Raw genomic sequence first — 25,790 nt, 5'->3', positions numbered from 1 at the left:
GTGCCACATTTCCGAAAGGCAGCTTCTAGCTTAATGGCTCACCTGAGCCCGCCATCCTTTAAACTGGGGAAGCAGCAGCGGCTCATCAGAACTCACAAGTTAGGAAGTCCTATGTTATACTGCCCATCTTCTTGTTATGTCCTGGTGGTGGGGAGAATCGTGCCGTTTTCTTGTGGGTGGGCAGCCAGCCAGCAGCAGGCTGGCAGGTGGGCCCAGGGAAATGGCTTTGTTGGGGGAGCCTCAGAACTCGTCCTCTGCATGTTTGTTCCCTGTTGCCCCAAAGTGGGAACTGTCTTGCAATTCAGGCTTGTGGCACACAGGTAGAGAAGGGGAGCCGTTTGTCTCTTCAGATGCCTGGGAGAAGAGAGCAGTGGGTGGGGGCAGCCTCTGCTCCCCCTTCTAGAAAGGAGGCCTTTGCCAACATGGGTGCAATTCTGCTCCGTGTGGGGAAAGTGTTTATCCATCATGGACTTGGGGGGATGCTGCTGCCAGCCAATATGGGCTTTGAAGGATATTTTTTTACTGTAGGCCTGTTTATTCTGCTGCATTTCAATGTATGCCTATTTTCGGACCTAGTTGTAAAGTACCTTGAGATTCCCACATAATAGGTTGCAGGTAAATACTCTAAAAATAAGAACTCCCCCCCCCCCATCATGTCACAAAGTCAATTGACACAGAGCCTAAACTAATGCCAACGAGCTCTTCTACCTGGAAGTGCAACATCAGCCCTTCAACACATCAGCATGAGGTGCAGTTGTCACACGGCTACGACTCATAAGCCATGAATGCAGGTCTGAATAGGGCTCCTTTGGAAACCCCCACCCTCCATGCAGAAAAAGAGCATCTGTCCCTGAAATCCTTTCAGTATAAAGTGTATGAATGACAGGCAGCTAAAAAACTGTCTCCTCGGCTATTTGGCTCATGTTTCTCATAGAACACTTTGTGGGAGAGCTTGCTTGCAGATAGGGATAGCGCACGGTTGGAGAGCCTTTTTTTTGTAATTGCTCTGGTTGCTTAGAAGGGTAGTTGGAGGATGAAGTTAATCAAGTCAACTTCAATCGTTTAACCTGCCAGAAAAAGGGCCAGTTTAAAACAGCAGTTGTCTAGTTCACAGAGTTCCTGAACAAGCATGCATGGAAACACCGGTTTCTATAATAACTGAAATGTGCTTCATTTGCAACTAAGTAGATAACAGAGGTCAACCAGAGAATATTGAGAAGCAAAGCAGCTAGTAAGCCTGATCTTTATTAAAGCTGTTGCAACAGGGTGCTCCCCTCACACGCAGGAGGAAGGCCCACAACAAAGGTGTGCCCACCCTTATATAGACATTTTAAATTGCCCGCCCTGGAGTCCAAGACCACCCCCAGAAACATCATACATACATCACAGAAGGGGTGTAGCCCAAGACCACCCCCAGATACATCACACCTACATCATAGAAAAGGCGGTCCACAACAGAAATCTGAGTGCGTTGTTTATCTCCTGTCTGGCAGTTTACCTGTTAATGGTCACTTGATTGGATTACCTGGGGAACCTGGCCAGTCCTCTGAGATGGTAATCACTTAATTCCTGGGACAATGGGAAGGTTCCCTCTCCCTCCTTGGAGAGAAACATTTGGTCAGTTTGGGAGTCAAAATGGTTTCAGGACTGTATTCCTGTGCTGCTCCAGACATGTGGTTTCTATATTTATGCACGTGTTTGCTTGGTCCATTTATGAACATTTATGACCTATCTATGACCTTCAAATTCTTATAAGACCATCCTCCAGATGCATCTTGGAAGCAGGTTGCTGGCGCAACAGCCCTCCCCAAGCTCGGAGCGCTGGGGATGAGGGGCCTGCGGCTCTCCAGAGGCTGCTGGAGCCTGGGGACCACATCTGGAGCGGAAGAGGCGCGCCAAAACTCAACTCCTCACCTCGGTCTGGTTCCTACTTCAGCGAGAACTTCTTGGTTTATGCTGTGTAATTTATTGGTTTCTGCATTCAAAAATGGTGAGGCGCCTTGGGTTCCTTGGCCAGAAAGGCAGTGCGTTACAAATTAAATCATTCAGAAAGCTGGGGAAGGGACCTCCCAGCAAAGTCCCACCAATTCCTGCAAGCCGGTTGACGGGAAATGAGAATGGGGAGTTCAGGTGTGGTCGACCCCCCGTGGCCCGTCGCTCGCCGGACTGGCAGCCAACATGGCCGTGGGCTCCCCCTCTCTGCCACCTTGGGAAGTTCTCTGCCTACCGCTGAGTTTCCTCGGTGCCGCTAGCAAAGATGTTTCCGGCCTCTGTTATCTCCACCTCCCCGCGTCTCCAGCAGCCAATGATCGCTCGGGATCGGTTGCCGAAGAGTGAACCAGAAGCGCTTGAGGCTGCGTGCATCGATGTCTGCGTGCACCCCTGCGCAATAATGCGCAATGCCAATGATGCCCTGATTCCTCGCGTCACTCCTGCTCTCGCGCACATCCTTCCTCTTCTTTTGAGCCCTTTAAGAGCGTCTGGTGTCAGCGCCCCCTCCCTTTCCTCTAGTCCTCCCAAATCACTACACTTTCATGTTGCCTTTTGGCCTCCGTTGTTGAAGGAGCTCTTTTTAAGAGATCCGGGGTGGCATAGTGATTAGTTTGTCAGACTAGGACCTGGGAGAGACCTGGGTTCAAATCCTCCCACTCGGGACTTCCGGGGGCGGCACGAACGGCAATGGCGGTCCTCTTCCACTAGCGAGGAGGAGGCTCCGCAGAAAAGGGTCGTCCGCTACGGCGAAGCGGAGACCCACGTCGGAAACCCACAGGCAGCAAGAGCCTGTGGTCCTGAGGCTCGGTGGGCGCCAGAAGCGACCCCCTAAGCGGCAAAGGAACACCGTAAGGGGCTCCGGAACGTGGAGGGGGGTTGCGGCGCTGTGAGCCGTTTCGCGATCTGCGGAGCGAAGCCGCGCTGCTGCTGCCGGTGAGCGCTGATCCCTTTTCCTGTAAATTTTGGATCCGGAAGAAAACAACAACTTATTCGTGAGTAAAGACTGAAATACTTCAAATTTGAGACTAAAAGCTGAAATTAAAATATTGAACTTGGCTGAAAGCGGAGAGACGTGGAAACAGGAAGTCCGTCTTCCGCTGCCATTGAACTTTAAAAAGCAAAGAGCTGGAGGAGTGGAGGCTTAAAAAGAACTTTCAATCTTATTGATCAGAGCACCCACTGAATCTGCTATATAAAGTAAAGACCTTAAGTTTATGATTTGGAACTATTTATTTGCATTTGATTTACCCTTCTTCTATTGGAATTACAATTGGAAGGAGAAACCCAGGGTCCGGAGCTGCCTGTGCTCTTTGAGAGACTGAGCTGTCAGTTTTGCAGATTTGGCTATTGTGTATCAGAACCTGTAACAATCTGAGGGTATTTGGACCTGCTATTTTGAAACATCTTTTGAAGACCAGTAAGCACTGTTTGAAACAAAGTGACTGTTAACATCAACTCTGCTAAATATTTGGATTTGAAGGTTCTTGGATATTAAATTAGACTTTAATTACATTAGAATTCTTCTCTAAAGACATCTTAAGCTCCCTCTAGAGGATTGGAGATTTAAAACAGTGACTTTACATTTACTTTCTATTTCCCGGCCGCTTGTTCTCTCTGGGCCTCTCTTTTCCCATGGGAATAACTCAGCGTGACCTTGACTGTTAGATAACGTTGGAATGAGTGGCACAAGAAGAAGAGGAAGAACTAGACAAACAACTTTGACAACCCTAACCTCAGCCTCGCAGATACGCAGATCATCTGTACCTACTCTGCCTTCAGAAGTAGAAGAAGCCGTTCTGCCATAGGCAAAGGAGGGAGAAATAGAGCAGTTACAATTGGAAGATATGGCCTCAGGATCATCTGCTTCTATTTTAGAGAAAATTTATGAAAAATTGGAAGCTTTGGATAAGAAAGCAGATGAGCAAACAGCTAAGATTGATCAAAATACAGAATGCTTAAATAAATTAACTGGACAAGTTGCACAGAACACACAGGCAATTGGACAGTTGACGGAGGCCACAGCAGAAAATCGGAAATTGGCTGAGGACACTAGTCAAAAACTAGAAAACTTAGAACAAGAGGTAAGACCACTCACCAAACAAGTAGGGGAACATCAGATTTATCTCTCTATGATAGAACTGCGAAATCGTGAGAATAATTTAAGGATTAGGTCGCTACAAGAAGCAGAAGAAGGCAACCTAGCTGAGTTTTTAACTAAAGAATTCTCCAAGTTTTGGAACTTAGAGGAAAAGGACTTTAAAATTGTGTCAGCTTTCAGGCTTGGAAGATTTACAAAGAAGGAGAGGCCCAGAGATTGCCTGATAACATTGAGATCAAAGGAGGAAAGGGATAAGATTTTGGGCCTACATTACGGAAAGTCACTGGACATTCTGGACAGAAGAATTGAAATCTACAAAGATATTCCTAGACAACTGCTGGACCTTAGATCCGCCTACTCTGAACTTGTTAAATTATTAAGGAGCAACTCAATTGCTTTCAGGTGGGAATTCCCCCAAGGAATATCCTTTACCTTTAGAGGGAAGAAGGTCAAAATTAGAACACCGGAAGAGAAAGACAAATTTCTGTCTACATACGAAGAGGACCTCCAAAAAGGAATTGAACTACCTTTTGGGCCTGGAGCACCGGCAGTACCGGCACCTGTGGAACCTGAAGATCCAGTGAATAAGATACCACCCCTAGAAAAATAATCAGATTTATTCAGGATGTCTCTGCAACTTTTGAGCTGGAATATAAATGGCTGTAACATTCCGGAAAAAAGGAAGAAAATATTTCATATATTAAAAAAAGAACAACTGGACATTATCTGTTTACAGGAAACACATGTGACAAGGCTCCACAGAAAAGTGTTAATAAACAAAAGATTGGGCCAGGAATTTATATCTTCGGACAGAGTAAAGAAGAGAGGTGTGGTGATATATGCGAAAGAGAGCCTGTCACCCAAATTCTTATTTAAAGATGAACATGGAAGAATTTTGGCAATTGAGATACAACACCAAGGAGAGAAACTTTTGATATTAGGAATTTATGCACCAAATGAAGGGAAATCGGAATTCTACAAGAAGTTGCATGAGACTATGCTGGATTATCTGGACTATAACAACATCATTATGATGGGAGACATGAATGGGGTCGTATCAACCAACATGGACAAGTCACAAAGTCAAAATGTCACAAAAGACGGCAGACTACCTAAAACTTTTTTTGAAATGACAGACAATATGGATTTGATTGACATCTGGAGGACAAAGAACCCCCTGGGAAGAGAGGGAACATTCTTTTCTGAAGCCCAACTGACATGGACAAGAATCGACCAAATATGGATATCTAGAGGCCTGGCACCTAAGGCTAGAAAAGTGGAAATCTGCCCAAAGACCTGCTCCGACCATAATGCAGTAAAGATGGACATGACACTGTTACCAACCGGCTCTTTTAGATGGAAGATGAATGACAACTTGCTTAGAGATCAGGAAATTACCAAGAAGGCCCAAAAAGCGTTGAAGGACTATTTCGAGATAAATATGAACACCATGGTGGAAAAAAGAATCGTCTGGGACGCAAGCAAAGCCGTTATGAGGGGATTCTTGATACAACAGAATGCAGTAAAGAAAAGGACACAAAATGAGAAAAAAGACAAGATTCTGGACAGAATAAAAGAATTAGAGAAGAAGTTAAGATTAAACCCGAAGTCACAGCCAACTCTGAGAGAAATCAAACTCTATCAAGCACAATATTCTAAATTGATAAACCAGGAAATAGAGTGGAAGGTCAAATTAATGAAACAAAAAACGTTTGAGTCGGCGAATAAATGTGGAAAACTGCTAGCTTGGCAGTTGAAGAGAAGACAAAGATTAAATACGGTTACAAATTTAGAGATTGAAGGAAGAAATATCCAGAATCCTGTGGACATTAGAAAGTGTTTCCAGAGATATTTAAAAAAATTATACACTCAAGGGCCGCAAGACGAGGCTGAGATTAAACAATTTTTGGCAAAAAATGGATTACCAAAATTGTCACAAGAAAATAGGACAATCCTGAACTGCAAAATAACACGACAAGAGATTGAACAGGCCATTCAGAACATGCAATTGGGCAAATCTCCAGGGCCAGATGGGCTGACCTCCAAGTACTATAAGACATTAAAAGATTATTTGATACAACCTTTGATGGAGGTCAGCAATGAAATTATGGAGGGGAAGAGGGCACCGGAGTCGTGGAAGGAAGCGTTTATCACATTGATACCAAAGTCGGAAGCTGAAAAGACACAACTTAAGAACTATCGTCCCATCTCTCTTCTAAATGTGGATTACAAAATATTTGCAGACATTTTGGCAAGTAGACTTAAAAAAGTTTTAAATGAAGTAATTCACAAGGACCAGGCAGGCTTTCTCCCAGGCAGACACTTGTTTGCTAATACGAGGAACATTATTGACATTCTGGAACTTTTGCAAACAGATATAAATACAAAAGCAGTTTTAATTTTTATAGACGCGGAGAAGGCCTTTGACAACATTTCCTGGAAATTTATGATGGGAAATTTAAAAGAAATGGGAGTGGGACGGGGTTTTGAGAATGGGATTGAGGCGATATATTCAGAGCAGAAATCTAAACTGATAGTTAACAATGTGGTTACAGAAGAGTTTAAAATTGAAAAAGGAACACGACAAGGTTGCCCTATTTCCCCTTTGTTATTTATTTCGGTTCTGGAAGTGCTATTGAATATGATCAGAGGGGACCAGTTGGTGGAAGGAATTCAGGTCGGACAGAAACAATATAAACTAAAAGCCTTTGCAGATGACCTGGTTTTGACCTTGCAGGAGCCAGAGTCTAGTACGAAAAAAGTATTACAACTGATTCATGACTTTGGTCGGGTGGCGGGATTCAAATTAAATAAACAGAAAACTAAGGTTTGGGGGAAAAATTTGACAGACACAGAGTCAGAACGGTTTCAGAAAGAGACAGAACTAAATGTGGTTAAAAAAGTAAAATACCTAGGGGTAAACATAACAGCAAAAAATCTAAGTCTATTTAAGGACAATTATGAAAAGTGCTGGGCAGAAATTAAGAGAGACTTAGACAGTTGGACAAAATTGAAACTTTCTTTGTTAGGCCGAATTGCTGCTATCAAGATGAATGTATTGCCAAAGATGTTGTTTTTGTTTCAAACACTTCAGGTTTTGGACAGAACGGAGTGCTTTCAGAAGTGGCAGAGAGATATTTCTAAATTTGTCTGGCAGGGCAAAAAGCCCAGAATTAAGTTTATGATATTAACTGATGCGAAAGAAAGAGGGGGCTTTGCCCTGCCAGACTTAAAGTTGTACTATGAGGCCGCAGCGTTCTGCTGGCTAAAAGACTGGCTACTTCTTGAGGACACTGACGTGTTGGACTTGGAAGGGTTTAACAATACTTTTGGATGGCATGCATACTTATGGTATGACAAGGTTAAAGCAAATAAGGCCTTTAAGAACCATATTGTCAGAAAATCACTGTTTAATGTCTGGACAAAATATAAAGACTTGTTGGAAAATAAAACTCCAAGGTGGCTTTCACCTTTGGAAGCTAAGGCCCGAAAAAGACCCAATATGGAGGCTAAATGGCCAAAATATTGGGAAATACTAGAAAAAGATGGAGACAACTGGAAATTGCAGAGTTTGGAGAAAATGAAGGATAAAGTGCGAGACTGGTTACATTACGCTCAGATTAAAGAAGTTTTTAAAAATGACAAGAAACTAGGGTTCCAGGTGGAGAAATCGAAACTAGAAACAGAACTGTTAGAACCAAAGTCTAAGGTACTTTCAAGAATGTATAACTTGCTGTTAAAATGGAATACACAAGATGAAATGGTTAAATCGGCTATGATAAGGTGGGCGCAGGACATTGGGCATAATATCATGTTTGAGGACTGGGAAAGGTTGTGGAGTACTGGGTTGAACTTTACTGCATGTAATGCTTTGAAAGAAAATGTAATGAAAATGATATATAGATGGTATATGACCCCAGTCAAACTTGCAAAAATATACCACCTGTCTGATAATAAGTGCTGGAAATGTAAAGAGAGTGAAGGAACATTCTTCCACCTCTGGTGGACCTGCCCTAAAGTGAAGGCGTTCTGGGAAATGATCTATAATGAACTGAAAAAGGTATTTAAGTATACCTTCACTAAGAAACCAGAGGCCTTTCTTTTGGGCATTGTCGGCCAAGGGGTGGTAAAGAAGGACCGGACATTTTTTATGTATGCAACAACAGCAGCAAGGATACTTCTCGCAAAGCACTGGAAAACTCAAGATCTACCCACACTGGAAGAATGGCAGATGCAACTGATAGACTATATGGAACTGGCCGAGATGACCGGCAGAATCCGTGACCTGGGAGAAGAGAAGATGGAGGAGGATTGGAAGAAATTTAAGAATTATTTACAAAAACATTGTAATTTGAGTGAATGTTAAGCAGGATGCTAGATCACAAATAATTGAGCACCACTAAATTAGATGATTTAAGATAATAAGTGAAATTGAGAAAATATAAACCTTTCTGAGAATTATAAGATTATAAATATACAGATGGGACATAAGAATGCAAATAAGATAATAAATTGCTGGCAAAATGTTACAACGATGAAAGTGGGAGCGGGAGATGTGAGGAAGTCCAAAGAAAATGTGAAATTATGTTAAGATATATGTTACACTGTTTATTATATTTATTTCTATTGTAAACCCCAATAAATATTTTTTTTTTTTAAAAAAACAAATCCTCCCACTCGGCCTCGAAGCTCCCTATGTGTGGCATTAGAGGCCAGTCCATGGAAGCCAACTCCTAGGGGTCGAGGTCCCTTTCGCCACCCCCTAATAAAATATTTGGGTGGGACAGTCGATTATGCGGGAAGGGGCTTACCTGCCCTCCCACAATATTTCATACAAGTTGCCCCCCCCCCGGGCCAGTCACTGCTTGTCACTCTAGCCTACCTCACAGGGTTGTCGTTGGGATTAGATTGCGCCACTCTGGACGCCACGTGGATGTCACATTGAGCTCCTCCGAGGAAAAGAGGGGATATAAATGCACTGAATGAATGAATAAATAGCACCCGACCAGGGTGTCGTGTTGAAATGTGTGCCCCTCCTTCTCTTTCGCTCCCTTTTTCGTGTGCCCATTTGCTCCACGCAGAATAATAGAAGAACAGAAGAACGTGGGGCAGTTGCCTTTTGCCAAGTCAGAGACTCCTGGTCTATAGAGCTCGGAATTGTCTCCACTGACTGGCAGCATCTCCTCATAGTCTTCTCCCAGCCCTGCTTGCTGGAGATGTCCCTGGGGACTAAGCCTGGGACCTTCTGAACTATAGCCCTTCTCCGCCCCTCGCGGCGACCCCTGGTGGATAAAGCCACGCGAAGGCCAGTCGCAAGGCATCACAGGGTATGGGCACTCTGCATGCACTCAAAGGCACTGCAATGGTATTGCTAGAGAGTGCTGCGATGGGATTCAATCGGGAAGGGAGAACCCTGTACCTCTGCCACGTTAAGCTCCTTGGAGAACGAGGTGGGGTACAAATGCAAACAAAGAAATATTTTGGACTACAACTCCCATCAACCACCATCAGCTGGGGCTGAGGGGAATTGTAGCTCAGAAACCTCCGGGGTGAGGCCCAAGGTTTCATCACACCTGCTCCGCCAAGGCACAGAACAGAAGAATCTGGCGGACACTGGTGTCCATCTAACCCACCGGTATTGTCTGCTGTGCTGGCACCAGCTCTCCGGCCAAGGGTCCTTTTAAGGGGGGGTGGGGGTGCCAGGGATTGAACCTGGAGCCTTTGGCATGCAAAGTGGGAGCACTTCACCACCGAGCAGATCTCTCCCCCCCCCCATGGTGTCTGCTGTCAGAGGGGGCTCTGGCCAGGCAGGTTCTGCACAATGGGCGTGCCCAAGGGACTCCAGTGAGGCCCGCATCCCAGTCCACTGCTTGGCTGGACACTCAGTACTGCTCAGGATAGGAGGCTATTTCCTTGCAATGGTAGAAGAAGCTGAGCACCCGATTTAAACAAAAAAAAAAAAAACAATGTAGTATGTAATATGCATAGCATGTATCCAGGAAAAATAGAGCTTGCAAATTTTCTAATACACATGGGTCATCACTTCTTATTCCTGAGAATAAATTGAGGATCTTGTGTGACATTGTAATGATTCTGATTCTGATTATATTTAGACCCCGCCCACCCACCCAGCTGGGATTCTCCAACCACAATTGTATATTGGCACAGAAAAAAATATTAAAAATTAAGAAGTTTAGTTGTTTGTGTCGCGAATTCCTCGCGGCGCTTTTAGCAGAAACGCTCAGAGTCCCAGCGTTTTCCAGTGCAGTCTTTTTAATGTGAGCTATATACAGGTATTTACAAAAACAGTCCATACAGAGTACCTGCTCCTTAAGGCAAACAAATACTCTCCACCACAGCACCACCATACCACAGCACAACCACCACAACCACAGTTACTGTTGAACAGGCTTTCCTTTTTAAAACAGGTGATAGCCAATCACATTAATCACACTCCTGCTGAGTCACTCTGACCCAGCACTTCACAGAGTATTGCATCATCCTGTTGAAGCCTGCAGACTTACTCAGTATCCTGCGAATCCCAACACTCCTCCTTAAGTCAAAGGCTTGAGACCTAATAATTCTCTTAAGTCTTGAAATTTAGGAGCATCCAAACATTTGTATACAAATCTGCCATATTACATTTTGTGTTACAGTGCTGTACCTTTAACACATTTCTTTCCAAAGCATTTTTCACATTTCCGTATCTTATAGCAATATGTTTACTCTTGCTCTTAAAGTTCTGTTGGTTAGGAAGCTGTTGTGCAGCCATGTTGTCACTTAGCACAGTGATTGGCATTTCAGAAGGTATTCCAAGCTCTTTTGTTAGGCAAGCAAACCACTCTATTTGTGACACACATTCGCTTATGGCTGAGTACTCTGCTTCACAAGTACTTGTGGCAACAAATGTTTGTTTCTGGGATTTCCACTGAACTAGGGCATTTCCAATATATATGGCATAGCCAGTGGTAGACTTTCCATTTTCTCTGTCCTCCCAGCTGGCATCAGCATATGCTTACACTTGCTGATCATATCCTGTATCCAGCATCAGTTTGTAATCTTTTGTGCCTTTCAGATACCTTAGGATTCTTTTAAGTGCTACCCAATCTCTCTGAGCCGGGTCTGTACTTCTTTGGCTTAACATGTGCACTGCCAATGTTATGTCGGGTCTTGTCCAACAACTTAAATATAACAGAGAACCCAACAGAGAATGAAATGCTGTTGCATTCTCACATTTTTGTCCTTCTGGTTCATTTTTGTACTGGGTAGTTATGGGAGTGTCAACCTCATTTGCCCTCTCCATTCCATATGTCTTCAGTAACTTTTCGTTTTTTTCCTTCTGACTCAGAGAGTAGACGCCCTCTTCATTTCTCTGGACCTCTACTCTTAAGTAATTCTGAATTTCTCCCAAATACTTCAGTTTGTATTTGTTACCTAGGCTGTTTATAAACCAAGACACTTGCTTTTGTGCAGTTGTTATTAGACAGATATCGTCAACATACAAAAGTAAATAACAAACACTTCCTTGCACCATTGCTGAATATAAACAGGAATCAGCCAGGCTTTGTTTGAATCCCATCTTTTTCAAAGTTGTGTCTATGCATTCATGCCATAGACGTGCACTTTGGTGTAAACTGTATAGTGCCCTTTGCAGCTTTAACACCATGCTGTCTTTTTCCAGCTCATAACCTGGTATTTGCTGTAAATACACCTCGGCGTCAATAGGAGCATTTAAATATGCTGAGGCAACATCAAAATGATTAACTTTTAACCCTCTCAGACTTGCCATTGCTAAAACTGATTTTACTGTTTCAGCCTTTGCTGTTGGGGCAAACACTTCATCATAATGTATCATTTTCCTTTGTGTAAAGCCCCTTGCAACCAACCTGGCTTTCCTCTGACAACTACCATCAGCCAGCTTTTTCACTTTAAAAACCCACTTACAGCTTATGGGCTTTTTACCTTCAGGCAATTCTGTAGGTACAAACACATTGTTGTTTAGCAGAGAGTTATACTCTGCCTGCATTGCCTTTAACCACGCCTCTTTCTCTAGAGTAGGTAACTCTTGCACTTCTTCAAAGTTTTCTGGCTCAGTTACACAAACCCGGTTTATGGTGGCTGGGAACCCATAACGGTCTGGAGGTTGACCTTTATTACTTCTTGCAGACCTCCTTGGTTCATTAATCTCACCCCCTGGGCTACCTTCAGGACTGCTTTTGGGGTGGATTGATTCTGGAGATTTACCTCCTCCTGTCCCTGTTGTACTTTCTTTTCCCCCTTGCTCCATGCTAGCAGCTGGAGAAAAATGCTCAACCTTTACCTCCTCCCTTTCAGTTTCTCTAGGAGAGCTGCCAATTCTTAGCTTTGTTTCAACTGCCTTATCAGGTATGCTCAGCAGTAAAACTTTTTCTGGCAGCAGGTTTGCATGAATGAATGAATTTATTAATACGGTCACAGACCAGCGCCAACACACACAACATCACAGATCATAAAAAAATATATCAAAAATACAGAGGACAATATGAGTATAACAAGCATTTAAATATAAAAAATTAAAATTAATTATTAGCATGCCCCCTGCAATTAACATTTGGGGGTTTGGTCACCATGGGATACCACTTGCTTCCTGCGACTAATTGCAGCCGCACAGAATTTGGCTACATTTAATGTAGTCTTGGGATTCTTGTCCTCTAGCAGTGGTTCCAAACCATGGTTTTCCGACTCTTTCCTGGACTTCCGCAAAACAGGTGCAATAAAAGTCAAACGTATATCCTCATAAAGACGACAACGTAACAGTACATGTGAAGCAGTCTCAACCTCCAACGAGCCACAGGGGCAGACCCGCGCTGTGTATGGTTTACCCTCAAATCTGCCCTGAAGTAAGGCAGAAGGGAGAACGTTGAATCTGGCGAGGGTAAAAGACCGTCTGTATTTGGCTACCTGAAGACCTGACAGATAGTTAGCTGGAGAAAAACCTCTCCCATAGTCCCTTATTGCAGGATGTTTGATCATTTCACTCATGTGGCATTGTAATTCTACGTCCCAGATACGCTGGCGAATTGTAGTCCTAGCTTTCTCGAAGCCTGTCGCTATCAGGGTCTGCTGTGGGATCCCAAAGCCTTTAAGCTTTTCCAGCAGTGTAGCTTTCCATCTGGATTGGTAGGTATCTGTTGGGTGTAGTGAAGGGTTAACCTTCTGTGTCTCGAGGCTGAGAGGAGGCGCTTACAAGGGAAGTAAGCCAGGACGTGACGAAAGCAGCTTGGAATGCTGTGAGCTGAGTGAAAAGTGAAAGCAGCTTTGCTACGCAGCTGCTGAGAGAGACAGGTCGCAAAATGCAACTTGAATCAGATGGACTGTAAATATGCTATTTTTGAGCAAATAAAGTGCTACTAGGAAAGAAGAAACGTGTGGGACCTATTTACTGACTGCCCTTTCATACACGGACGCTGTGCAATTCTGCTAATTGCTTTACGACCTGCAGAGGAGTGCAGGGAGCGTGCCGGACAAGAGTAAAGCAATAAATCTTACTTAACATGGTTATGGGTCAACGTGAAGCGTGAGGAAGGGCTTTGAAGTTTTATCTGCTGATCGTCAGCTTGATCGACTGCCGGAGACTTCAAAGAGGCAGATCGGAGGAGGCTGACGGAGGCTGGGAGCCAAGAGCCATGACGTCCGGAGGTCCCAGTTTGGCTGAGTGAGTACCTTTGGGAAAAGCCAACAGAAGGGAGGCAATGGCTCAGCCCCAGGGACAAGTCTTTGAGAGTTTCAATATCCCCTTTGAGAGACTCAATGGGAGTAATTGGGAGAATTGGCTGCAGTGGAGCTTTCAAGTGGAGCTTTTGCTGGTGGGGGAGCAGCTGTGGAATGTAATTCACCCCACACAGAATGCAGCTGGGAAAGCAGAGGCTAATAGGGCTGCAGAGCAAAGTGAAGTGGAGAAGCGTGTGCTTGCTTTTTTGGCAGAAAGTGTGGATGCTCATCTGGTGCCTGTTGTCCTGGGTGCAAGAAAGCCAGAGGCTGCTTGGCTAGCACTCCAAGAAGCTTGTGGAGCTGGAGTGGGAAGCAAGGGCCGAGAAGTGGCTGCATCCGAAAGGGAGAGGCAAGATGGCGCCGGCCACATTCTTGGTTGCCGATACACAGCTGGGAGTAGCTGTGAGCCCCCACAGGGGGGCGAAGGGACTGTTGTTGTTGTTGCTAGCACTGCTGCTTGTGCTTTTGCTGAGCCTGGGAGCTGTGTGGATGCTGCAACGTGTCTGTGTGAGGAACCTGAAGAGAGGCCAAGTGTTGAGAGCCCTTTACCCTTCAGAGGGGGTGCAAGAAAACGTCCCCAAGACCCCGTGAACAGTGGGGGGGCAGTGAGCAGTGAAAGCTCAGAGACGCCTCTTTCTCCAAAAGCTGCCAAGAGTTGTTTACGTCGTGAGTCGGAGCCTGGGAAGCTGAAAAGTGCTAGAGGCTTCAAGGTCAGCCACCTTCAGCAAGTAGAGATAAGCGCTTCAGAGTTGTGTGGGAACGCCGAGACAAGTCCAGTCTCCATGGCAACTGAGAGAGTTGCATCTACGGAAGCTGTGAAGGTCGTGGGCAAGTCTTCCTGCCGGGGGGAGTCTGTTGCCGTGACAACCAGAAAGGACATCTGCAGAAGCCCCAAGGAGGGGGGTAGTGAGGAGATTGTTGCCCTGGCGACCCAGGAATGTAAACAACAAGACTTTCTCACTATAATCATAGACTCTGGTGCCTCAAACTCGTCAGTGCCATCTCCTGATCTTTTGAGGAATTGCAGGACAGTAAAAACTGAGAAGTATGTTACATTTGCAGGTGGAAGCAGAAAAAAGCTGACAGAGACAGGACTGTTCTTCTGTCCTTTCCTTAAGCATGAAGTCAAAGCTTATGCAGTGCCCGGTTTAACTAACTGTTTGTTAAGTGTGCATGATCTATTGATTGATAATTTTCAAATTTCTTTTGCAGGTGATAAATGTGAATTTGCAAGGATGGGAAACACGTGTACACAGTGCAGTCTAAAGATAATTTGTTTGCTGTAAATGTGCCTTTTTCCACAGGAGAGGATGACACCGAAGATGCGAAGGGCCAATGTGTGAATGTAGCACCCCACAATGGTTGTTTACATATTTGGCACCGACGCTTCGCTCATTTGAATTGGAGATTTCTCCAGAAAGCACCAGAGCTGACACAAGGGTGCAAATTTAATGTTTGTGACAAATTTCTAGATTGCAATGAATGTAAACAGGCGAAAGTTGTGACATGCTCATATCCAAAGTCAGAGAGGCAGACCACGCAACCCTTTGAATTAATTCATGCAGATTTGTGTGGACCCATGTCTGTTGAGTCACTGGGAGGTTCGAAGTATTCTTTGCTTTTGATTGATGATTTTTCGAGGTCTGCTTGGACCTTCTCTCTGAAAACGAAAGGGGAGGCGGCTAAAATGATCAGGGATTGGATCACCGCAGTTGAGGTAACCTTTTCCACCAAAGTTCGTGGTTTTCAAAGTGACAGAGGTGCTGAATTCACTGGTTCTGCTTTACAGGATTTCTTTAGGGAGAAGGGGATTAGCCACAGACTGACCGCTCCTTACTCTCCGCAACAGAATGGGGTCGCAGAGAGAAAGAACAGGACGGTGCAGGAAGCTGTGTCTGCGATCCTGTGGGACGCAGGGCTACCCCAGAAGTTTTGGTCGGAGGCCTGGAGATATGTGGTCTATACGCAGAACAGAGTGTACAACTCTAGTGTAGGAAATACACCGTATTTCTTACTTCATGGAGAGAAGCCCAAGGTACACTACCTTCGTGTGTTTGGTTGTGAGGCTTGGGTGCTTATTCCAAAGGCTCTACGCAAGAAAGGTGAGCCAAGATCTAAAAGAATGATCTTTGTAGGGTATGAGCCTGGCTCAAAGGCCTGGAGGTTTGCATACCCAAGTGGAGACCAGTCTAGGTTGGTTATCAGCAATAGCGCTGAGTTCTGTGAGCAAGCTGGTTGGAAACGTCTGCACGCTAATCCAGACGTGCTTCCACAGCAGTTCTATGACTCAGACGAGGAGGAGGAGGAACTTGGAGCTGGGGACCACGGTCCAGAGGGACAGAGTCCAAGGCAGGGACAGCTCAGGATCCCTCAGAGGGGGGAACCTAGAACACCTCCTCAGGCAAGTGTCAAGTTTGAGCCAAAGAGTGAGCCTTCTTCACCTGCTGGACCAGCTGTAAGGCCCAAGAGGCGCAGCAGGTCAGAGGGGGAAGACACTGAAGTTGAGGATGATTTAGCTGGACCCAGTGAAGCAGCAGGGTCACCAGGAGTCACACTGAGGAGATCAGCGAGGACAAGGAGGCCTCCTGATCGGTACGGCGCTTCAGGCGTCTGGGTAGGTTCTGCAAGATGTGAACCTGAATCCTTCGAGGATATTCAGAATTTACCTGAGGAAGAAGCAGGCAAATGGCACAGGGCAATGGACAAAGAGATGAAGTCCATGAAAGATCTAGGTGTGTTCTCACTCACAGAGTTGCCACCGGGGAAGCAGGCTGTGAGTTCCAGATGGGTTTACCGCTTGAAACCCACTGACGCAGGAGAGCCGCAGTATAAAGCCAGGTTAGTTGCTCGAGGGTTTACTCAGAGGAAGGGAATACACTTCACGGAGGTGTATTCGCCAACGTCACGAGCGGAAACTCTGAGAACGCTTTTAGCTTGTGCAGCACAGAGAGGCTGGAAGGTAAACCACTTTGATGTGGATGTTGCCTACCTTAACTCAGATCTCCAGGAGGAGCTGTACATGATTCCTCCTCCAGGGTTTGAGAACTCAAGGCAGGATGTTGTGTGGAGATTGCACAAATCCATCTATGGGTTACGTCAATCTGCTAGAAACTGGAACATGTGCCTGAATGAAGCTTTGGAGAAGCTAGGTTTCAGGAAGAGTCTTGCTGACAGTTGCCTGTTCCTTAGAGGATCAGGAGACTCACAGGAACTGGTGCTGATTTGGGTTGATGACGTGCTTTTCGTCTCAGAAACAGATGAACAGGCGGAGAAGTTTGCCAAAAAGCTAGGTAAACGATTCAAGCTTAAACAGCTTGGTGCTGTCAAAACCTATCTAGGTGTCAATGTTGAGCGTGCACAGGATGGAAGTTTTTTGCTCAGCCAGAGAGGTAAAATTGAGCAACTGCTTCAGAAGTTCAGGATGAGTGATTGTGCAGGAGTGAGAAGTCCTATGGAGACTAGTTTTGTGAAGGACAGCCAGCAAGCAGAACGCGCTGCGTTCGAAAATACTGAAGTGTTTCAGTCAGCTCTAGGGAGTTTGTTGTACTTGTCCCAATGGAGCAGACCTGATATAGCGTTTGCTGTCAATCTGCTCAGCAGGGAGGCATCAAACCCTAGTGTGCAAGCCTGGAATGGCGTCAAGAGAGTTCTGAGGTATTTGCAGGAGACCAAAGACTTTTGTCTTAGGTTGCCAGCACAAGGAGAAGTCAAACTGACTTGCTTTGTGGACTCAGATTGGGCTAATCTTGAGGATCGCAAATCTGTGTCTGGCCTAGTGGTGAAGTTTGGGAACTCAGTAGTTGGATGGAGGTGCCAGCCCAACCGGGAAGAAAATAAGCTTTAGCCAGTAATTGCATGTATCTTGGGCCGATTTCTTTGCTCATTAAAACTGGCTGATAGACTATAACTCAAAAGATTTTTATCATCTTCAAACCTATAGGCTTTCGTACCACTTTCATACCCAAGAAATAGCAACTGCTGTGCCCTTTTCCCACCTTTTCTTCGGTTCTTTACAGGTATGTCAACCCACACCTTTGTCCCAAAGATTCTCAAATGTTGCAAACTGGGACTTTTGTTATAGAGAATTTTATAGGGTATGTCATCTAGTACCCTTGACCACAAGCGATTCCCAATATAATTCGCGGTCTTAATACTCTCAGCCCAGTACTTAATTGGAAGATTTGCATCTGCTAACAATGCTTTCATTTGTGTCTGCAAGACACCTCCCCTACGCTCTGCTACTCCGTTCTCCTGAGGCGTTGCCACATTGGTAAGCCTATGTTTAATCCCTTGGGAACGCAACCAGTTTCTTAGGGAGCTTGCCATAAACTCTCCTCCCCTGTCTGTCTGAATAGAGCACACCTTTTGGCCAAGTTGCCTTTCTACCCTTCTTACCCAGAACTTCAAAGTTTGGGCAACGTCAGACTTTTGCTTTAATGGATAGACCCAGCCAAATCTAGAATAGTCATCCACTAGGATCAAACAGTACTTGTTGTGGGAGACACTTGGTGGAAAAGGACCAGTTACATCAGCATGAATCAACTCCAGTGGTTTTTTGGTTTCTCTCTGGCTTGCTCTTGCTACTGGGCAAGCCCTGCTTTTAACCTCCTTGCAGATATTGCAGTCTAAGTAATTATCACAACTTTTTATGTTTTTCATCCCCCCACACAACTCCAGTGTTTTGTTCAGCACCTTAAAGCTAGCATGAGCCAGACGCCTATGCAGGAGATGAATACACATATCATGGGTTGGGACATTTTGCACATTCGCAACCTTAGACTCACACTGCAGTACATACATATTAGTTCTAAGGTTAGCATTTGCCAACACTGCCCCATTTTGCTTTATCTGGCACTGATCTCCCACAAAGTTTACTTCAAAGCCTGCTTTTGCCAAGTCTGGAATACTCAGGAGATTGTTCTGTAAACTAGGCACACACAACACATTCCTGAATGTGTGTCCCAGCTGTGGGAACACAACCTCCCCCTCACAAACCACATTAGCTTTCTGGCCCGTAGCAAGACACATGTTTTTGTTTGAAGCCCTAGCATCAGTTAGCAATCCTTTTCTTTTACAAAAGGTTTGAGAAGCTCCACTGTCCAGAACCCACAGCTCTTCATTTTCTTGACCATCTGCAGACACCCAAGCGTTAGACTCTCTCTGCTGCCTCCTGTGCTTCTGCTGTTTTTGTTGTTTTCTCGGGCAGTCCCACAGCAGATGTCCACTGGACTTGCAGCAAAAACACCTTTTTACTTTGTTGACCACCGGCTGGTCTGCAGCAGCTCCTCCTGGCTCCCGACACCTCTGCTCTTCCCGGCTGTTGTTCCCTCTGGGATGCTCCAACAGCTGGGCTGAGGTCATCTTTCGCTCTGCACGCCTGTCCTCCTCTGCATACAACCATCCAGTAACATATTCCAGAGTCAGCTTATCAGTCTCTACAGACTCGAGGGAATTGACCAGCATATCATAGCTGTCATCAAGGGAACTCAGGACTATAAAGACTTTGTCCTCTTCCCCCACAGGCCTCCCTCTTAAGGCTAGCTCCTGGAAACATCCTGTTAGGAATTTTAGGTGGTTCACCAGGGAGTCCCCCGGTTTCTTCCGACACCGGTACAGTCTCCTGGTCAATGTCATCAGTGAGCCAGCTGTCTCTCGCACATGGACAGCCTTGAGCGCATTCCACGCCTCACTTGCCATCACCTTATCAGCTATGTAGACTAGCTGGCTGTCGTCCACTCCAAGAATGATCGTAGCCAAAGCTTTCTCATCCTTTTCTAGCTGGGCCTCTGCTAGTGCCAGCTTTTCATCGTCGTCCTCATCCTCCTCAGGGGGCTGCGGTGGAGTTTCCACCACCTTCCACAGGCCCTCACGCTTGAGGAAGTGTTGCATGCGGACCGACCAGATGCTGTAGTTCGTGGCCGTCAGCTTCTCCAGCAGCACGGCAGTTCTGGACTGCTCCATCCCTGCAGCTCACCTCCAGCACCCACGGCTAGATAACTGCCACCTGTACTCTTGCGCAGCTGGAGCGTGCTGGGCCCATAACCTTGTCGCGAATTCCTCGCGGCGCTTTTAGCAGAAACGCTCAGAGTCCCAGGGTTTTCCAGTGCAGTCTTTTTAATGTGAGCTATATACAGGTATTTACAAAAACAGTCCATACAGAGTACCTGCTCCTTAAGGCAAACAAATACTCTCCACCACAGCACCACCATACCACAGCACAACCACCACAACCACAGTTACTGTTGAACAGGCTTTCCTTTTTAAAACAGGTGATAGCCAATCACATTAATCACACTCCTGCTGAGTCACTCTGACCCAGCACTTCACAGAGTATTGCATCATCCTGCTGAAGCCTGCAGACTTACTCAGTATCCTGCGAATCCCAACAGTTTGCCCACAAATCTTTCCCTATAGACCAATATTTGCATTCTTCTTGAACATTCTCCACAGTTTGAGGAAGTTCCAGGCAGCTGTAAAAGTTATAAACAGTTCCATGAAGTTTTTAAAAGTGCTCATGGTTATGAGTAGTAACGTTACATATACGATGTTTCCAACTTTTCATTTTGGGGTGACCTTTTTCCATAACTGAGAATACTTAGTCCCTTTTCCAGTGTTTCTAAGCAAAAGTGCATCCCTTTATGATACAGGAAACTGTTTTGGGGGAAGAAGAAAAAAGTCAACAAGTTGCACCCCTAGTGCCCACACAAACACACAGACACGCCTTCTTGGCACTGCCTGCTTTCATCCACATGCCTTGGGATATGTGTGAGGGTGCTTCTGAGCATGTACAAAGTACCCCCCATACACGAAAACCCTGTCTCCACCGGCTTATCACACAGCTCACCCATGAGCATGCCTGAGTCTGGATGTGCAACTGGAGAGGGTGAGAAAAACAGTCACCCTGAACCAAATTTGAAAATTGCAATGGATAGAGAGGGGGGGAAGGATTAGATTCTCAATTATACTCTCTATTGCTTCATGTAGGTTGTCAATGGAACCCCTGAAAAAGATATGGCACACAAATGATTCCCAAGGATGGGAATAAAATCTGCTTCCAGATTTCTTTGGGGAAACTCCTTGAAACTCTTGCACAGATGGGAGAGCAGGAGCTGGTCGCTCGCGCATGCGCCTGGCAGGGACCTGGCCTCGTCGTGAGCAGCAGAGCTTCCCGCCGTGGGGCTCACGGCGGACTCCCGAGAAGGGCACGGAGGCTGCAGCGCCTGCTGTCGCTTACTCCAAAGTAAGTGTGTACGCACTTACCTGGGACTAGTTGGCCCGATCTGACTCAATGCACTTACTTCTGAGTAGACATTTAGGGGAGGGGGTGAAATGTTGCGTCTGCCTGTTGCGCCAACAAGGAGAGGGCGCTTTCTTGCAGGAAAATCGCCAGGAAAGTGTTGTTCTTATTACACCTGTTGCTTGAGAGAACTGCCAGCACGGCAAGGAGGCAAGGTGCGCGCCCAAAGGGCGGCAGACCCGTGTATGGCTGCGCGTGTGTGAATGTGAAGTTGCGTGCAGTGGGCGAGAGACGAGACCTGCAGCCAGGGAGAAAGTGTGGTTCCCACAGGCTTTCTCATGGGAAGCGGGCAAGGCAGGGAAGAGGTGCTTGCCCTCCAAGGCTGCAGCAGCACATGATACAAGAGTGAGCGCGCAAGAGGCGTGAGCCACCCGTGCACACCAGGCACAGATGGCAGCAGCGGCTCCCTCCGAAAGCGAGGGGCGGGGATTCGTCTTCTGAGGGTATAGGCAGCAAGGAGCCAAAGACAGCTCCCGAGCGTGCAAAGGGAAGGCAGTGTGGTGTGGCGGTTAGAGAGCTGAACGTGGGGGCCGACCTGATCTTACTCAGAGCAGAGCCACGGACATTACGGGACACAGAGAGAGTTTGGTGAGAGCCTGCAGTTCTATGATTCTTTGAGAGCAGGAGAAGGACTTTTCCCTACCCGCTTTCTCAATGCCATCCATCATTTTTTTAAAAAATATCTTATATCTATAAAAACATATCGGTTCCAACAGTCATACAACAGATCTTCTCATCTTATACAATATTTTAGACTTCCATCAACACCTCTGATGATTTCCCATTCTTTATCACTTATTCTGCATTTCTTAATTTCTAGATTACATTTAAAATAAAAAAAATCCTTCCAGTAGCACCTTTAAGACCAACTAAGTTAGTTCTTGGTATGAGCTTTCGTGTGCAAGCACACTTCTTCAGATACAGTGTATCTGAAGAAGTGTGCTTGCACACGAAAGCTCATACCAAGAACTAACTTAGTTGGTCTTAAAGGTGCTACTGGAAGGATTTTTTTTATTTTGACTATGGCAGACCAACACGGCTACCTATCTGTAACTAGATTACATTTAATTATCCTTAACTAATAATGCTTTTCATAGTCTTTCTTGCAGTATTTCAAACTATCCACCTTACCAAACTTCTAGCAGTCCTACTAGCGTAATCTGTTCATCACAATTACTTTTCAAATAGTTCATATATTTACTCCAGTCTTCTATGAATCTCTGATCCCGCAGGTTTCGAATCCTTCCTGTTAATTTATCTAATTCTGCATAGTCCATCAACTTCACCCTCCATTCTTCTTTCGTTGGTAGTTCTTCTTGCTTCCATTTTTGTGCCAATAATATTCTTGCTGCAGTCATTGCATATAAAAACAATTTACAATCCTGTCTATTAATATCATCTCCTACAATGCCAAGTAAAAATGCTTCTGGTTTCTTAATCAATGTATATTTCAACATCTTTTTCATCTCATTATATATCATTTCCCGGAAGCTTTTCACTTTTTTACATTCCCACCACATGTGATAAAAAGGTCCTTCCTTTTCTTTACATTTCCAACATTTATTACTTATTTTATACATTTTAGCTAATTTTACTGGGGTGATATAACACCTATACATCATTTTCATCACATTTTCTTTCAAAGCATTGCATGCAGTAAATTTTAATCCTTCCTTCCACAGTTTCCCCCAAACTGGGAGCCAATGTAGGTCTTTCAAGACCAGTGTTATGTGGTCTCGGCAGCCGCTCCCAGTCACCAGTCTAGCTGCCACGTTCTGGATTAATTGCAGTTTCTGAGTCACCTTCAAAGGTAGCCCCATGTAGAGCACATGGCAGTAGTCCAAGCGGGAGATAACTAGAGCATGCACCACTCTGGTGAGACAGTCTGCAGGCAGGGAGGGTCTCATCCTGCGTACCAGATGGAGCTGGTAAACAGCTGCCCTGGACACAGAATTGACCTGCGCCTCCGTGGACAGCTGAAGGAGAAAAATAATCATTTCCTTAATAACAATTTAAATAGCGTATTTAACTAAAACAATAAAATTATAGCATATGTATCCATGTTTGTTAACTGATGTGGTTAAACGTGGGTTTTTTTTTGTTAAAAACCCCAAAAAAAACTTAGACTGAGTTTTAGCACACATGAAAGACTTAAAACAAATACTTCTTTCCTGATGAATAGCCTTTGGACTATAATGTAACTTAAATAGAAAACTATCTTTAGAAAGATCTTTCCTCCAAAAGCATTTTATTTTAAAAATCCAATTTAAATAAAAAACAGATGTTTTAATTATTCTTTTTTAAATCATTGATTTTTATCCACCCTGTTGGGTGTACACATTGAATGTGTCATACCTGGAAAATACCTCTTGCAAGAGCAGCCATAAGAGGTGCGCTCTAGTAGAGGCAACTCCAATGAATTTCATTTAAGATTTCCCATCGTCCTCAGCTTGGCTATGTGCCCTGGTTCTTCTTGAAGAAGAGACATTCCTCATGAGTTCTTCCCTTCTCCTTATCAGACTCTTGTATAAAGAGGACTGTCAAGGTAGGGAAAGATGCTCCACCTCGTAATAATCCTAATTGTTTTAGCTAATCTCTTGGCTGAAAGATAGAAAACTAATAGTTGTGTGCCTGCTTCTTAGCCTAATCCTGTTTCTTCCCACGTGAATGCAGTTCTATAGAGTAACACGAAAGACACCCTAACTCAGGCTTCCTCAACCTCGGCCCTTCCGATGTTTTGAGACGACAATTCCCATCCTCCCTGACCACTGGTCCTGCTGGCTAGGGATCATGGGAGTTGTAGGCCAAAAACATCTGGAGGGCCGAGGTTGAGGAAGCCTGCCCTAACTCCTCAAGATGTTGAACTTGCTCCAGCTTCGAAGTACCTGCTATAAAAGAGACAACGCTAAGAAAGTCACGGTGCTCCAAAGCGTCACCAGTTGCATCAAGTTGCTTTAGAGAGAGCATTCATGATCATCCTTATCACATTACAGAATTGCTTGGCGACTAAGCAGGGAACAGCACACGGAGATAAAGGGTGAAGCAAGTACTCTGCAGCCTGTGCCTCTCCCATCCCTGTGCATCATGAGTTCAACAAGTACAGAATGTAATGCAACCCAGCACAGCAAAAGCAAGAGGGGCAGTCGCAACACCTCCGCAAGACCTCCTCATACTCTGGACAAGATGATGGTGGGAACTGCTTCTGAACCCTGTATCCCCTCCTCCTCCTCCTCCCTGCCACACAGCCTTAATGATAGAAGTATGGATGTGGAAGTAGTTGACCTCACTTGCGAAACTTCAGAACCTATAGTTGTTGATCTTACGCAAGACGATTCTCTTGTGCTAGTTGGAGAGAGTGGGCAGCAGCCCAATAGAGAGTTCAGACCTCAACCATTGTCTGACAGCCTCATATTTAGTGGTGGTGGTGGTGGTGGTGATGATAGCAGACACACACAGAGTGGTGCTCTTGCCACTAGAAAGCTCCCCAGAGAAGTGGGAAGGAGGGAATTTGCAAGATCCTCAGGCACTTTGAGTTGTGGAATTTGCATAGACAGCTTTGCAGAGATTGTGCAAAGCGGACGGCTTATAGTGTCAACAACATGGGGCCACATCTTCTGTAGTCAGTGCCTCAGCAATTTTCTTAGGTATGCTAACTTTTGCCCAATTTGTAGGAGGCATCTCACTCCAAAGGAGTATCATCCAATTTATATGTGAAGACATGGGTGTTCCTGAACACAGTCTAATGTGGCCTTCATAAACATGAGTGAACTCCAAAGAACACACCAAGTACAGTATATATGACTTCAATATGACAGTTAGCAATTTCACGTTTTTTTCCAGTTGGCCTCCTTGTAGTCCAGTTGTACTGTTTCAGCTTCGTTTTGCTTTAAGGTTTTCGCAGCTCACATTTTTTGAGGTCTGTAGACGTTTGAAGAACAGCTTGGAGGATATGTCTGCTGCTGCCACATTGCTTTGTGCCGATATCTCATTTCTGTTCTAGTTCTGTTGCTGCTTTGAGAAAAGACTGATGTTGATTAAACTCATCTGTTCAAGACTAGGCTAATCATAGTCATCTATGATAATACAACCTGCAGCTTCTTTTTGCAATTTGCCTGGTAAAAACCAAAGCCAACCACTCACTGGTGGAAGTCTGTTCCACATCTACTTCCTTTCTAGTGGCAAACCCCTCTTTCTGTTGATGTAGCCCTAATAAAGACCAAGGTTTATACAACACTGTGGCTCATTTCTAACGCTGCATGCATAAATGGTTTATTACAAAGAACTCTTGGTGGTCCGAGTCTTCTCTTGAAGAGAATACAGCCATCATGTTAGATCTGAGCAGCTTTCCCTGTCCAGGCATATGCTTAAGGAGCAATTCATAGTGGAGTCCGTACCAAGGTTGCCACGTGGGGCAGAATCCAATCGAGATGAGCTAAGCCATTTATGTGAAACACTCCTTAAATGGTTGGAAGAGGATAAAGTAATTCTCTGCTTTTGAGAAGCGCTTTGCTGTGGGGAAGCTGCACCCATAGGGCCATGTTTCAAGCAGCAAGCATGTAAGACTTGAACCTCGCATGATGAAGTCAACTTGAGTTGCGGTGACTCCCTTTCTCAGCCCTGTCACGTAGTCATAGTGGAACTATGAATGGCTTG

General features: G+C 45.1%; 2 pseudogenes across 2 annotated transcripts in view; one reads left to right on the top strand and one right to left on the bottom strand.

Moving 5' to 3' along the window:
• LOC308467677 (inositol polyphosphate 5-phosphatase OCRL-like) overlaps positions 1-25,790 on the bottom strand; it is a 304,985-nt pseudogene that overhangs the window by 220,712 nt on the left and 58,483 nt on the right. The gene's annotated exons all lie outside the window — the stretch shown is intronic.
• Positions 24,186-24,851, top strand: LOC308467769 (E3 ubiquitin-protein ligase RNF4 pseudogene; annotated as a pseudogene). The gene has a single exon. The product of its transcript is annotated as an E3 ubiquitin-protein ligase RNF4 pseudogene (transcript).

The sequence above is a fragment of the Podarcis pityusensis genome, assembly GCF_964106645.2.
Source record: "Podarcis pityusensis genome assembly, chromosome: W".
Taxonomy (NCBI): Eukaryota; Metazoa; Chordata; class Lepidosauria; order Squamata; family Lacertidae; genus Podarcis; species Podarcis pityusensis.
The sequence above is the reverse complement of the archived record's forward strand: the minus strand, read 5'-3'. Positions and strand labels throughout refer to the sequence as shown.